Here is a 15439-nt window from a genome sequence, read left to right as displayed (position 1 = left end):
GCTGCATTGTAAATTTTGGTCAATGACATGAGACAAAGTATATGTGAACTGCTGTATGAAAAGTGAATTTACTCTGTTAATCTTCACCCAAATCCTAAAAAAAAAAAAAAATGGGCAAAGGACTTGAAGAGACAGTTCTCCAAAGATATACAAATGGCCAATAAACACATGAAAAGACCTTCAGTATCGTTCGTTATTAGGGAAGTGCAAATCAAACCCACGTGAGTTACTACTTCAAGTCCACTAAAAAATGTCTATGATAAAAAAAAAAAAGGAAAACAGCAAGTGTTGGTGAGGAGGTGGAGAAACCGAAACCCAAAACCCTCAAGCATTGCTAGAGAGAATGCAAAATAGTGCAGACTCTTTTGAAAACAGTTTGGAGGTTCCTTAAAAAGTTAAATATAGAATTCCTATATGATCCAGCTCTGATGCAGAGAATTACTTGGTATGGTTCTTCTAGTCCTGGTCTTTGTGACTCCCACTAGGTGACTAGGTGGGACTATGAAAATGTAAGGTGCTTGTGGCCCACCAAGAAGATTGGATACCTTGTTAATAATGCAAATAAGGTACATGGCACCTTATGGGGGTGGGACCCTAATGTTGGGATTGGTCTATTCTGTCATTTCACTAGGCTTAAAGTGATCCCCCTAGAGGCAAAGGAGGGACTGCCATCACAAGAGAATCCAAGAATGGAGCACATTTTTGGACCTTAGATCCCTGCTGAGATGTTGCCAGAGAGACAACAGAGAGTCACCAGAAAGTTGGCAGATAGTCATCAGAGAAAGAAAGTTCGCAGAACCAAGAGACTGGCATGAGAGAGAGCAGCAGGCTTGCCAGCCCACAGAGTGAGAAAGTGGAGTGCCTTTGGGCAGGAGACTTGCTGGCAAAGTGGGGTTGTGTTAGTCTGGGTTCTCTAGAGAAGCAAAACTAGTAAAGCTTAGAGAGAGAGAGAGAGAGAAATTTATCTTAGGAAAATGGCTCACACAGTTATAGAAGCTGATGAGTCCCTAGTTTCTGAATCAAATGTCAAACTGGAGCCTTTCCCAACTCACACAGCTGCAGGGGCTGACGAGCTCAGGTTTGACAGACAGTATACTGGCTGTTGACTTCGGTGGATGATGAATCCAAGATCACCAGGCAGCGTGGTAGATTGTTCGCTCATGGACCATTGTAGGCAGCACAACAGGATTCAGATCTATGGAAGGTTCTCTTTTTCTCAGGATGTCCATACATATATTGGAAGCAGGCCACACCCCTAGAGAAACTCCCTTTCAATGGACTGGCTGCTCAAAGCATATACATCCGATTTCATCATGGGAACTATCACATCACAACTGCTTAACCACTCAGAATCATGGTGCAGCCAAGTTGACACACAACCCCAACAACTAGGGGTTGACACACAACTCCTAACACTTGCTTGAACAAGGCAGAGGCCAAGCCAACAGGCCAAAGGCCAAAGAGAGGCATACCTTCAGGCATGGCAGAGGGAGGCTGTCCTGATTGAAGAATTGTAACTTGAGCGTTCCTGAACCTGAATTATAACCTGTTACTTCCCTAATAAACCTCATAATCATGAGTACTGTCTGTGAGTTCTATATGCCACTGTGGTGAATTATTGAACCCAGCAGAGAAGTAGTGAGTACTGTGGGAGGGATGGTTGGTGTCAGAATTGGTAAGAAGGTTGGAGAGTGGCAGCATGTCTGAATTCTACCCCGTAGGAATCAGCTTTGGGCTGATGCTGTTGACCCATTTCTGTCCCCCTTATGAAGTTAAAGGAGGTCAGAAGATGCTGCCCTTGTACTCTTTTTTCACCAGCAATTCCCACTTCTAGATATATACTCAAAAGAATTGAAAGCAGAGACTCAGATACTTTTACGCATTTTCACTGCGGCATCAATAACAATAGTCAAAAGGTGGAAGCAACTTAAGTGTGCATCAACAGATAAACATATAAAGAAAACATGGTATATCCATCCACTGAACAAAAAACAAACCCACTGCCTTGAGTTGCTTCCAACTCATAGAGACCCTATGGGACAGAGTAGAACTGCTTCACAGGGTTTCCAAGGGTATAAATATTTATGGAAGTAGACTGCCACATCTTTTCTTCCACAGAGTGCTGGTGGATTTAAACCTTTTGATTAATGGCTGAGAACTTTAACCACTGTGCCACCATGGGTCCTTATATTCATATAATTAAATATTATTTAGCCATAAAGAGAAATAAAATTCTGATACAATATGGATTAACCTTGAAAACATTAGGCTGAGTAGAATAAGGCAGACAAAAAAATACTGAATGATTCTACTTATATGAAATATATCCTCTTCTCACTTACCAATATGGTTAGGGTCCAAAGACCAGGTCATTATGTGAAAATTTGCATTATGCAAAAATGGAAGATGACTATATTAGATCACAAAATGGAGAATGACTATCATCACATAACTGCCAAATCACATCATTATATAACTGCCAAACCACTGAGAATCACGACTCAGCCAAGTTGACACATAACCTTAACCATCACAACCAGTGTTATTCTCACTTCACATCTCAGCAATTGTTACTCCCAGATGTACATACAGCTTTAATGCACAAAATAGTTATTACAAATACCTTGGAAAACTGTTGGTGTCTACCAAAGCTGAACATACCCATTGCTCAAATAATTTCTTTTAGAACAATCAGAACAAGGCTGGTACCTATGAGGCAGAGGTTAAAGATATCCCAAATGTCCAACTTTTCCAAACTGCTGTACCACTCCATCCTCTCTAACATCAACCCCTTTTCCTCCCTTCAACACTCTCCTTCCTGTCTTAGGAGTTTATATTTCACTGTAACGTCTCACAGAACTCACAAACTGCCAAGGAAATGGGTCATGCCGTGTGGAGGCAGGGAGGCTGGCATGCCCCAAATCCGTAGGTCAGGCATAGGCCTGGAGGATACTCCTCACTCACATGGTTGCAGAGGCTGGCAAACCGAAATCAGCAGGTAAGACAACTAACTGGCTGCTGTCTCTAGTCCAGAAGTGAGATGATGATGAACCAAACACAGGATCTGAAGCAAGAGAGAATGTACTTTGCCAGCACATTCACATATATACCTTCAAAGAAACTAAGGTGGTTACTTGAATCAGACCCTCCAGCAAGGTGGAATCAAGATTCGTCACATCGGATCTGACTCATAGTGACCCCTCCTTAGGTTTCCAAGGTGCTATCATATGGAAGTAGATGGCACAATTTTTCTTCCAAGGAGTGGCTGGTGGGTTTGAACCGCCAGCTTTCTGGTTAGCAGTCAAATGCCTTAGGCACTATGCTACCAGAGCTCCTAAACAGTCATAGTAGCTAGGATTTATATTATAAAATGGAGGACTATAGTTAGAAGGGAGAGCTTAGTTTTTTAATTTAGGCCACAAGGCACTGTCTTTTCTTTACTTTTCCTGCCAGCTGAAATCCATGGCAACCTGCTGTGATCATGCAATGACAAGGCTAGGTATGTTGGGATTACCTAATGGAAGGAACCCAGGTCTCTAAATGACTACATTGAGCAAAGGTGTCTTCTGACCTGGCACACTAACCTCAAACCTATTCTATAAGAGAGAAATAAATCCCTTGTTGATTAAGACACATATTTGATTCTACCTGCGATAACTTCTGCAAGGTTGATGGTACCAATTGCACTATAAAAGGGGCAAAGTAGGGAAACCCCACCTTTATCACTGACTTTGGGACAAGGATCAGTATGTATCCAATGTTGCTGTTGTTGTTGTGTGCCATCGAGTCGGCCCCGACTCATAGCGACCCCCCTTGGGTTGCCGAGGCAGTATCACTACAAAGTAGATTGCCCAACTTTCCTTCCGAGGAATGGCTGGTGGGTTTGAACCGCCAGCCTTCTGGTTAGCAGTCAAATGCCTTAGGCACTATGCTACCAGAGCTCCTATGTATCCAATGCTCAGCTGGAAATAGATCTAGACCTCATCTTCCCACATTTCTACTCATCGGTGCCAGCCACTTCATGGCAATTCTTCTCTCTGTTCCTAACCACCTAGAGTTAGATCAGACCGCAGCCCAGGCCATCCTGAGCCAGGTCAAAATATCCCTGGCCTCCTGAGGCCAGGTCACTGTAACCCAGCCATAGGATCAGATGTCTGCACAATTCTCTGGACTTCAGACCAGCTGGCCTATTGCACGTTCATGCTCTGGCTTGCTCCCACTCTGTAGGCCCCTTGTCCTAGGTCACAAGCTAGAAGGACTCTATCCTTCTTCATCGACTGACCCTACAGCCTTTCTCTATTACCCAGACACCCAGATCTGGGTCTACATAAACGTACTCTGTACTGCCAGTCCCTGCTGACTCATTGCCTTTTGTGGGTTCATTAATTCTCTATAACAGCTCTCAAAATTTACAGACTATTATTACCTATGATAAGGAGCCTTGCTGGCTCAGTGGTTAAGTGCTCAGCTGCTGATCAAAAGGTTCAAACCTACCAGTCACTCCACAGGAGAAGGATGTGGCAGTCTCCTTCTGTAAAGATTTACAGCCTTGGAAATCCAATGAGGCAGTTCTATTCCATCTTATGAGGCTGCTATGCATCAGAATCAATTTGATGGTGGTGGATTTATTACCTATAACTACCCATTTTTACTGCCAGAAAGATTACAAGTGAAAAGACACATCATTCAAGGTCTGGGAGATTTCACAGCATGGGGCCTAACTGTCGCCAGATAAGTGCTACCCTCTCCTGTTCATGGATGGTCTCACCAAACCCAAGAAAACCCCAGTGCCATTGAGTTGATCAAGTAGAACTACCCCATAGTGTTTTCGAGGATGTAAATCTTATGGAAGTAGACTGCCTCATGTTTCTTCTGCAGTGTCTGGTGGGTTTGTACCACCCACATTTTGGTTAGCAGATGAATGCCTTAACCACTGCACCACCAGAGCTCCTACCAAACCAAAAACCGAAAAACCAAACTCACTGCTATTGAGTCGATTCTGACTCATAGAGACCCTTTTTGGGTTTCTGAGGCAGTAAATCTCATAGAGACCCCCTTTGGGTTTCAGAGATGGTAAATCTTTATGGAAGTAGATTGCCCAGCCTGCCTTCTGGGGAGTAGCTGGTGGGTTTGAACCACCAACCTTTTGGTTAGTAGTCAAATGCCTTAGGCACTATAGTACCAAAACTCCCTCCTACCAAACCAAGAGTTCCCAAAGACAGACCCCCAAGTTACTGGGACAGCAATGGATATGGACAATCAACAAATATGCATGACTACATCTTGGCCTCTCCCTTCCAGAAGTTAGTTCCTCAGGTTTGGGCCTGAGTAGCCCTTACTTGCCTCATTATTTTGGAAAGATAAAGAACACCTCAATTGCTCAAGCTATTTTAAGAAACTAGATTAAAAAAAGTAAAACTTAATTCTTTGTTGGACAGTTTCCTTCTTGGAATAATAAATCCATGTCAAATCAGTTCGGGAAATTTGGGATTTCACAGATCAATGAAATTCCAACATATTTAGGAATCAAAGTGCCAGCTTTTCATTTCTCCAAATAAGGACATTTAGAGACTGAAAACAAGCATCATGTTTATCCATCATTTCATGAAAGGATATTTCAACACTAAAAAAGGTAGCAAACTTAATTTCAAAACTAAAAAAGGTAAAGACAATTCTTCCTGAGAAAAGAGCAGTGAAAACTCTGTCATGGTTCAGCACCAGCCACCAGTCCTTGAATTAACATTGGCATGCTGCTTTAAAACGTCTTTCAATAATATCCTAAAATGTGGTCATCTAATACTTATTAAATAATTCTTCATAACTTCATGTATCTATGAAGATGATATACCCTAGAACAGAACAAGTAATGTTAACAGTTCTAAATGTTAATTATGGTATAATGATCTATAACATTCCATCAAAAAACAAAACATACACACAAATGGTAAAAAGGCTGGAGAATACATTCGTCTAACAGCAATGTCACTTACAATGTCAATCATACTTAAGGGAAATGTCATTACCTGTACCAGTAAGTACAAACGTAATAAACTAATAGGAAGATCGTAATTAAATTTAAAAAAAAAAAACATACCGAAGGAAGCTGAACACAACAAAATACCAAACAAATCAATGCTCAAAGAAATTCACCTTTTTAAACACACTTCTTCAAAAGTACTTAATATATGTCAGATTTTTTTTAAGGTATTGCAAAACTGACCACTCTACTACAAAAGGTTAAACCTTATACCCTCAGGATGTTGCTGCTCTCCTGCAACAGGGCAGATGGCTTAAACAAGAGCAATGGCAGAATTGTCAACTTGTATTTAAAATTGTCTAAGATTTCCTAATTTGTCTAACTTTCTTTAATCTTACGGCTATGTAAAATTGGTCAAGCCCATTACATACACTATATACCCAGCTGATGCTGATAATTAACCTCACATAAAGACCAAACCAAACTCACTACCATCCAGTCGCATCCGACTCACAGAGACCTGCACTGGGTTTCCGAGGCTGTAAATCTTTATGGAAGTAGATCTTCCCATCTTCCTTCCATTGAGCAGCTGGTGGGTTTGAACTGCTGACCTGCTGGTTAGCAGCCAAATGCCTTAATGATCGTAACTCATGCTCTGTTTATACAGTAAGAACAATTTAAGTTTGCTAGTTAGTTTCTTAGGAGCTCTGGTGGCGCAGTGCCTAAGGCACCTGACTGCTAACCAGAAGGCTGGCGGTTCAAACCCACCAGCCACTCCTCGGAAGGAAGGTTGGGCAATCTACTTCCGTAGTGATACCGCCTCGGAAACCCAAGGAGGGGTCGCTATGAGTTGGGTCCGACTCGATGGCACATAACAACAACAACAACAACAAGCTAGTTTCTTTAAAATACACTAGTAGAGACTGAGGAGCTCTGGTTAGCGTAGTGCCTAAGGCACTTGACTGCTAACCAGAAGGCTGTCGGTTCAAACCCACCAGCTACTCCTTGGAAAGAAGATGGGGAATCTACTTCTGTAGTGATACTGCCTTGGAAACCCAAGGAGGGGTCGCTATGAGTCAGTCCCACTGGAGGGCACATAATAACAACAACAGTAGCGATTGGGATCTTAAAAGCTTGCAAGCAGTCATCTAGATGCAATGATGGGTCTCTCCTCATCCAGAGCAAGGAAGAATGAAGAAAACCAAAGATTCATGGAAACAATTAGTCCTAGTGACTGGTACACCATACGATCTGCAGCCTACACGACTATGAGACCTGAACTAGATAGTGCCTGGTTACCACAGTCAACCACTCAGAGGGGTATCTATGTAGGAGATCCTTGATAGAGAGGGAGAACAATGTGGAACAAAGCTCAAAATCATTTGGAAGGAATAAAAAAAGGGGGACCAGGTTTACTGGTCTGATAGAGCCTGGTGGAACCACGGAGATTATGGCCCCTAGCAGCCCTTCAGGTTTGGAATTGAACCCACACCTGTGGCTTCCAGGCAAACAAAAGACAGGCATATGAGTTGAACATGTACCTGAGGTAGATACACTCCTTGGAGAGAACAATCATGGGAGCAAGAAGGGCTGTTTATGTACAGGGAGACAGTTCAGGGGGCAGGAGTGCATGGAGGGATGGACACAGGGAAGAGGGAACTATCGGGAGGAAGTGGGAGGGGAGCTGTTGCATTGTGGTCAATTGTAGTCAATGTCATGAGACAAACTGTATGCGAACTGCTGTATGGAGAGGAAATTTGCTCTTTAAATGCTCACCCAAATCACAATAATAATAATAATAATAATAAAACCCACTCATCCCACATCCCAAGGATTGGTACCACTGTAGAATTAAAGAAAAGGGCAGAGAAGAAGGAAAGTAATAGCAATGGGCATTTATTTCTAACATACTACACAGACCTCTTAGGAGCTTTGGTGATGTAGTGCTTAAAGCATTTTACTGCTAACCAGAAGACTGGTGGTTCAAACCCACCAGCCACTCCTCGGAAGAACAATTGGGCAATCTACTTCTGTACTGATACAGTGAGTTTTTTTTTTTTGTTGTTGTTTACAGGGACCGCTACCCATTAACACAAAATATATGTCCTATTTTCCCTGAGGGCACTGGATTTATAGACAAAAGACTTGCTTTGGTATTAATAAACAACGTGTTTGGTGGGTAGATAGTTACTTTCCCTGAGCTAATTAATTCCTTTACCAGTAAAAGCGATCATAATCTATACCATGGGGTTGCTGGGAAGATTATAAACAAACAATAATTTGTAACAAATTGTAAATAAACAATAATTTCAGTTTCGTAGTCTGTCCTCAAATAGCATTTTGTTCATTTCTGTTTTTAGAACTTGTGTCGCAGCGTGAGCTAAGAGCTCTTTGAGGCCTGGCTCTCTTCCCAATTCCCAATATTGGCAATGGATCAATAAATATTTACTAAAAGAAACACTACATTTCACGAACGATATGCCATTCCGCCGGTTACAAATGTTCCCAATGAAACCTCACATAAAGCAAGCCAACTGTGACTTTAACAGGTACCCAAAACCCATGGTGACGCAAACTAAGGAACGCCAGGAGGTACAGTAAACCAAGCCCTGACGTATTTCCGGCGCGACGCTTTCCTTCCACGCCGGGACTGGGCTGTGGGGGAGGGAGGCGGTTAGTGGGCTTTTGCGCCTTTTCTGGCGGCGGTAGATTTGAAGCGCTTTAGAGGACCGGATCCCAGGAAGAGGAGACTATACCGGTGCAGGTAGGAAGCATGAGGCCCGAGTTGTTTCGGTGGTGTCCTTTGCAACAGTCCTGGGTACGGTAGCAGTAAGGGCCGGGTAAGAGGGGCGGAGCTGGCGCGACAGGCCCGGCCGGGTTAACTGTCTTCCCGTCGAGCAGCTTAGTCCTAGAGGGGGCCCCTGAGGACCGCTGAGCTGGTTTTGAAGCTGTTGCCGCTGAAGAAGGCCTTCCAGCTGAGCTTCCAGGGCCTGGGAAATGTTCCTCCCTTTGCCAGCCCCCGCCCTCCCCATTGGGGCGCACACCTCCCTCCCTGACGCATTTTGCCGCACAAGCTGTAATATGGCGGCAGCGACGGCGGCCTGAACTCTAGGAAGCCTGGGTGATTCTTGGTGCTTCAAAATCGTAAGACTGAGCACTATTGGGAGGTAGATGGAAGGGTTGCTGGGGAAGGAGGACGCGCAGCCTCAAGTCCTGTCAGGTTAGGGGTGGAAAGTGGCGGGCGAGGAAACTGAAGGGCTCAAAATTTCCTACCTAGACCGAAGGCGATCTGTTTTCCTACTCCGACCTTTTACTCTCAAAGATAGTAGATACCGTGCATAGTTTTGTGGCACAGGTCACAATTCACTTGGTTAAGTATTCTTTTAAATTCAAGGTCTTATTCCTGAACTGTTGCAAAGTTCTCCACGTTCTGGAGGAGCTGAGTGGCGCAGGCCTTTAAGCAGGAGATTGAAATTACTCCGTAGGAGGAAAGTGATGGCTTCGGAGCTCCCTGTGCCTTAGTGGGAGGTGTGTGGATTTGGCTCACTTTGTCATGTAAGAAGCTAAGTCAAGGTCCGTGGGAATGGAGAACGCCTAGGCGTTTTGAAAATAGTATTAAAGCACCGTTTTGTGCATTAATTTTCATTTTTTCTCACATCTCTGCTTTCTGTATAGTACAAAGTTTTTGCAGTAGTGATCACAGACACATCCAAGAAGCGATTAGATAGTTAGGGTCTGATACTAATTTTCAGTAGCTAAAGCCAAATAAGAAAAATACATATATTGGTAAAGGAGGATAGTGAGTAATTGCTAGTTTATGACAGTGATATTGAAGGGAGAGGCAGTGACCATTCTATCAGTTCTGAAATAGTGCTACAGAATCTAGAAAAAATGGCTGCTTAGCTCGTTAAGGTTTTCTGTATACACAAAAACATCCATTTTAGCACTCTCCCCATCCCCCTGTAAAAAAAAAAAAAAAAAAATTAACCATTTTCTGTAGGATCGTTTCTCTAACAAATTATGTACTTTCTTGTCTTAAACAGTGCATTGTAAATTTTTCAACATTTTCTTTATATTTCTGAAGTATTGGTGCCCTAAATACTAATGGGATTTGTCTGGTTGGACTTTGTACTTTTAAGTTACTGTGTTTGCTTTTTAAGATTTTTTTTGTCTTCTCTGTAGGCAATTTGATATGAGAGTTGCCTTCCCCTGCTGTCAAGGGTGTGCAAGTGTGCAAACTCTTAGGTTAGAAGATTTGAATTTTTTGTTGGCCCCACCCCTTCCTGAGCTTCACTTTCTTCATCTGTAAGATACTGTTTTTATTCCCAGCTATGATCAACTCAAAGCTTGAAAAATAAATATTCACGTTTGTTAAAATTGTAACTTTTTATAATTTTAATTGTAATTAAAATCATTTTTTAGCAAGAACTGAGTTTTCCTATGAGTGAAGAGCGTTTGTTACATTTATTTTGACTTCTTAAAGGTCTTTATTTTTGGTTTCTGTTGTTGTGGTCTTGAAGTATCTGTGACCTCTACATAGGTCTTTGTCTCTTTGATGTTTTGCATATTAAAACATTTTTGTGGGTTGGTTGGTTGGTTTTGTCAGACAGCATGCCATTCTTTATGCAAAAGGAAAGTAGTAGCCCTTCTAAATGTTGTGTTGTTGTTATGTACTGGCAAGTCAGACCCGACTCATAGCGATCCCTCCTAGGGTTTCCAAGGCAGTATCGCTACGGAAGTAGATTGCCCCATCTTCCTTCTGAGGAGTGGCTGGTGGGTTGAATAGTTCTTTCAGTCACCATGACAATATCTACAATTAATTGTTTTAATAGTTGCCCCTTTTAGAAAGTACATGTCAGTAGTTTACCCTAGTTTAGTACGCTTACAATCTCCATAAGAACCTAGTTAGTATGTTTTTATTTGTGTAGGGGAAAACTTACATTTTGAAATTTACTGCAGTTAGTGTTATAAATACTAAGAGAAAACTGCTATAACTGGGACTTTGTGCATTTAGTTTGAGATGTGTTATAAAATGATTGCTAACCTCTCATCGAAATTTATTGTTTGCTGCCTTCAAGTCAGCCCCAAACTCATAGTGACTCCATACCCAACAGGATCTGATTGTTGGGATCCATAAGGTTTCATTGGCTGGTTTTTCAGAAGTGAATCACCAGGCCTTTTTCCCTAGTGCATCTTATTTCTGGAAGTTCCACTGAAACCTGTTCAGCATCATAATACACAAGGCTCTACTGACAGATAGGTAGTAGCTATGAAGATTGTCTGGGAAACGAACCCAGGTCTCCCACATGGGAGGTGAGAATTCTACCATTGAATTTAACTACGTATTTCCTTATAAATATAAACATCAGTCTTCTGTATTAAAAAGATTTTTAAAGCACAAACGATTCCTTAACTCATTGATTGTTAAATGAATGAAACTACTGTCAGGTTAGTTATGTATAAACTTTAGCTTAAAACTTTCATAATTAAACTGTTGTGTAGTGGTCATAAGAGGAGCCTGGTCATGCAGTGGTTAAGTGCTTAACTGCTAACTGAAGGTTGACAGTTTGAACCCGTCAGCTGCTCCATGGAAGAAGATATTACAGTCTGCGTTCATAAAGATTACAGCCTTGGAAACTTTCTGGGGAATTTCTACTTTGTCCTGTAGCTTCCCTATGAGTTGGAATCTACTCAACAGCATACAGCAACAACATAGTGATTACATGGTGGAAAGTGAGTCATTATCAAGACTATGAGTGGTGTGAAAGGTTAAGCACTCAACTTCTAATGGAAGGTCATTGGTTCGGTTCAAACCCACCCAGAGGCACCTTGGAAGATAGGCTTAGCAATCTCTTCTGAAAGGTGACAGCCTTGAAAACCCTGTGGAGCAGTTCTATTCCATACATACCAGGTTACCGTGAGTTGGAATTGACTCATTGGCAACTAACAAGAGGTTAGTTTCTACAGTGAAGTTGTATTGTTTTAGTTAGGTGCCATTGGGTCATTTCCAACTCATAGTAGCCCCATGTATAACAGAATGAGACACTGCCTGGTCCTGTACCATCCTCACAATCGTTGCTATCTTTGAGTCAATTTTTCCAGACAGTCTGTCAATCATCTTCTTGAGAATCTTCCTCTTTTTTTACTGATCCTCTACCTTACCAAGCATGATACCCTTCTCTAGGGACTGGTCCCTTCTGATAGCATGTCCGAAGTATGTGATATGAAGTCTCAGCATCCTTGTTTCCAAGGCACATTTTGGCTGTACTTCTGTGTGTGCGTGTGAGTACAGTTTTATTGGAAAGCAACCATTCTCATTTATTTACACCTTGTATGTGGCTGCTTGGTCAAGTTGAGTAGGTTGGATAGAGTGACAAAGCCTAACATAGTTCCTATCTGTCCCTTCAGAAAAAGTTTGCAGCCCTTATGGTTGTACTTTTTCCTGGACAGATTTGTTCATTCTTCTGGCAATCCATGATGTATTCAGCATTCTTCCTCAGCACCATAATGTGTAAAACATCGGTTCTTTGTCTTTCTTATTCATTGTCCAGTTTTCGCATTCATTTAAGCAGTTTGAAAATGCATGGCTTGGGTCAGGTGCACCTTAGTCCTCAAACTGACATCTTTGCTTTTTAACACTTTAAAGAGGTCTTTTGCAGTAGATTTGCCCAAGGCAATGAAAATACATCCTATACTTTCTTGACTGCACCTTCCATGATGTTGTGTGGACCTGAGTAAATTGAAGTCCTTGACAACTTTAGACTTTTCTCCATTTATCATGATGTTGCTTATTGCTCCAATTGTGAGGTGTGGGTTTTTTGGGGTTTTTTTTTGGTGATTTAGGTGAAAATTTACAGAGCAAATTCACTCTCCATACAACAGTTCACATACACTGTCTCATAACTGACTACAATTCACCCCAATGCAACAGCTCCCCTCCCACTTCCTTCCGATAGTTACCTCTTCTCTGTGTCCATCCCTCCATGCACTCCTGCCCCCTGAGCTGTCTCCCTGTGCATAAACAGCCCTTTTTTCTCCCATGATTGTTCTCTCCAAGGAGTGTATCTACCTCAGGTAAATTTGAACTCATATGCCTGTCTTTTGTTTGGCTGGAAGCGACAAGTGTTGGTTCAGTTCCAGGTTTGAAGGGCAGCTAGGGCCGTAGTCTCAGGGGTTCCACTAGGCTCCATCAGACCAGAAAACCTGGTCACCCCCCCTTTTTATTTCCCCAAATAATTTTGAGTTCCACATTGTTCTCCTTCTCTATCCAGGATCTCCTGCCTAGATCCCCCTCTGAGTGGTTGACAGTGGTAGCTGGGCACCATCTAGTTCTTCTGGTCTCATAGTTGTATAGGTTGCAGATTGCATGGTATACCAGTCTAATTGTTTCCATGTGTCTTTGGTTTTCTTCATTCTTCTTTGCTCTGGACAAGGAAAGACCCATCGTTGCATCTAGATGGCTGTTTGTAAGCTTTTAAGATCCCAGCCGTTAATTGACAAAGTAGGATGTGGAAAATGTTTTGTGCAGTATATTGTGCCAGTTGAGCTTGATGTCACCTGAGATTGTGGTCTCAAATCAATGGCTGATTTTTTTGGAAGTAAATTGTCAGGCCTTGTGAAGCACCTCTGAGTGGACTTGACTCACCAACCTTTCAGTTAGCTCTGTGCTTAACTGTTTGTGCCATTCAGGGACTCCTAGAGGATCCTTACTGATAGATAAGGGGAGAATTTACTAACTGCAGATAAACAATACCCCATGTGAGCAGCAATACGTATGGGGAAAAAAAAAAAAACATTGAATTATGCTCAACAGCAGAGTATATAGGTTTGCTTATATCTGGATTAGCTAGTATTCTTTCTGTTTGATAATTGTGGTTCCAGGGCAGGTACTGTGCTTGGTGTTGAAGACACAAAGGTTCTGAATTGAAGTTGCAAACAAGTTTATAATAATGAGAAAAAGATCCAACACAGGTGGATCATTTAACCTTAAAGAATCCGAGTGAAGTTCCTAGAGAGCATAGTCTGGTTGAGTAGGATCTTTAAGTATACATGGAAATCAACCAGGGGAATCAGAAAGAGGTAAAAGACTTGTTCAGCATCTTAATAGTTAAAAAGGGTTTCCAATCTACTTTTTTAAGACTCAAGCCTCAATACTATGCTGATCCCCTCATACTGTGTGAAACTTCCAAATAACTCTGTAAATGTAAAAAAAAAAGGGAACTGCATTACTTATTGCCTGACTACAAATACCATATCCTTAACCATATATTTTTTTAAAATTAGTTGCCTATATCCTTGGCCTGCTTTTCTCCATCATCCTTCAGTCATGTTATTTTAGGGTGAATATGGAAATTATTTTATGTATGAAACTACATATAAACTTGTTACCTCAGTTATATTTTTTATGAAATGTATTTGTTGCACAAATTTATAGATATAAGCGTTTTATAAGATATTTGAAGTTTATTACATTGTCTGTTATTGATATACAAAGGTAACTGATTTATTGATTAAAAATGAAATCGTAATCTATCTGTATAGAGAAAAAGTAGACGAATATACATAAAAATATTAACAAGTTATATTTAAATGTTGTTGTTGTTGTTGTTATGTGCCGTCGAGTCAGACCTGACTCATAGCGACCCCTCCTTGGGTTTCCGAGGCAGTATCACTACGGAAGTAGGATTGCCCAACCTTCCTTCCGAGGAGTGGCTAGTGGGTTTGAACCGCCAGCCGTCTGGTTAGCAGTCAAGTGCCTTAGCCACTATGCTACCAGAGCTCCCATATTTAAATGTTAGAGTTATTTAATTTTAAGCATTTTTGTATGATCTGAATTTTTTCTGTGAGGTAATTTGTTGCTTACCTTATAGTCTTACAAAAAAAGTAGATTCAGTTAGGTATTACAACACTCAAATTTCTGAAGACAGATAAATTCATGATGTCGGGTATATAATAGATATTAACAACTAATAGGTAACAGTGACAGCTAGGTCATATTGGAACATACATCCTTCATCTGTGGGATCAGAATACTATGATGATTATTGAACAAAAATGGACTACATTGCCAGATTGGTTCTTTTTTCTTTTTTTTTTTAAATGCATTTTTTTTTGAAGTATAATTTATATACAGTGAAATACACAAAACATGGATCAATGCTTTTTTATTGTTATTTACAGTGTTCCCTCTCAATCCCTCCCACCCCTGGCAACCAACAAAGAAAGTTTCCCTCCATATATAAACCTTTCCTTGACACCCTCCACAACAATGAAGTAATACTATATTTGTCCTTCTGTGAAAGACTTATTTCACTGAGCATAATGTCCTCCAAGTTCATCCATATTATGTGGTGTTTTGTAGCCTCTACATTATTCTTTTTTGTTTCCAACTTTTGCGTTCCAGTCACCAGTGATAATTAACACATCCTGATTGCATGTTTGGTCAATTTCAGACTGTAGAAA

Source organism: Orycteropus afer, unplaced genomic scaffold (genome assembly GCF_000298275.1).
Source record: "Orycteropus afer afer isolate SDZICR_OR568_19922 unplaced genomic scaffold, OryAfe1.0 scaffold00001, whole genome shotgun sequence".
In the NCBI taxonomy this organism is placed as follows: Eukaryota; Metazoa; Chordata; class Mammalia; order Tubulidentata; family Orycteropodidae; genus Orycteropus; species Orycteropus afer.
The sequence above is the reverse complement of the archived record's forward strand: the minus strand, read 5'-3'. Positions refer to the sequence as shown.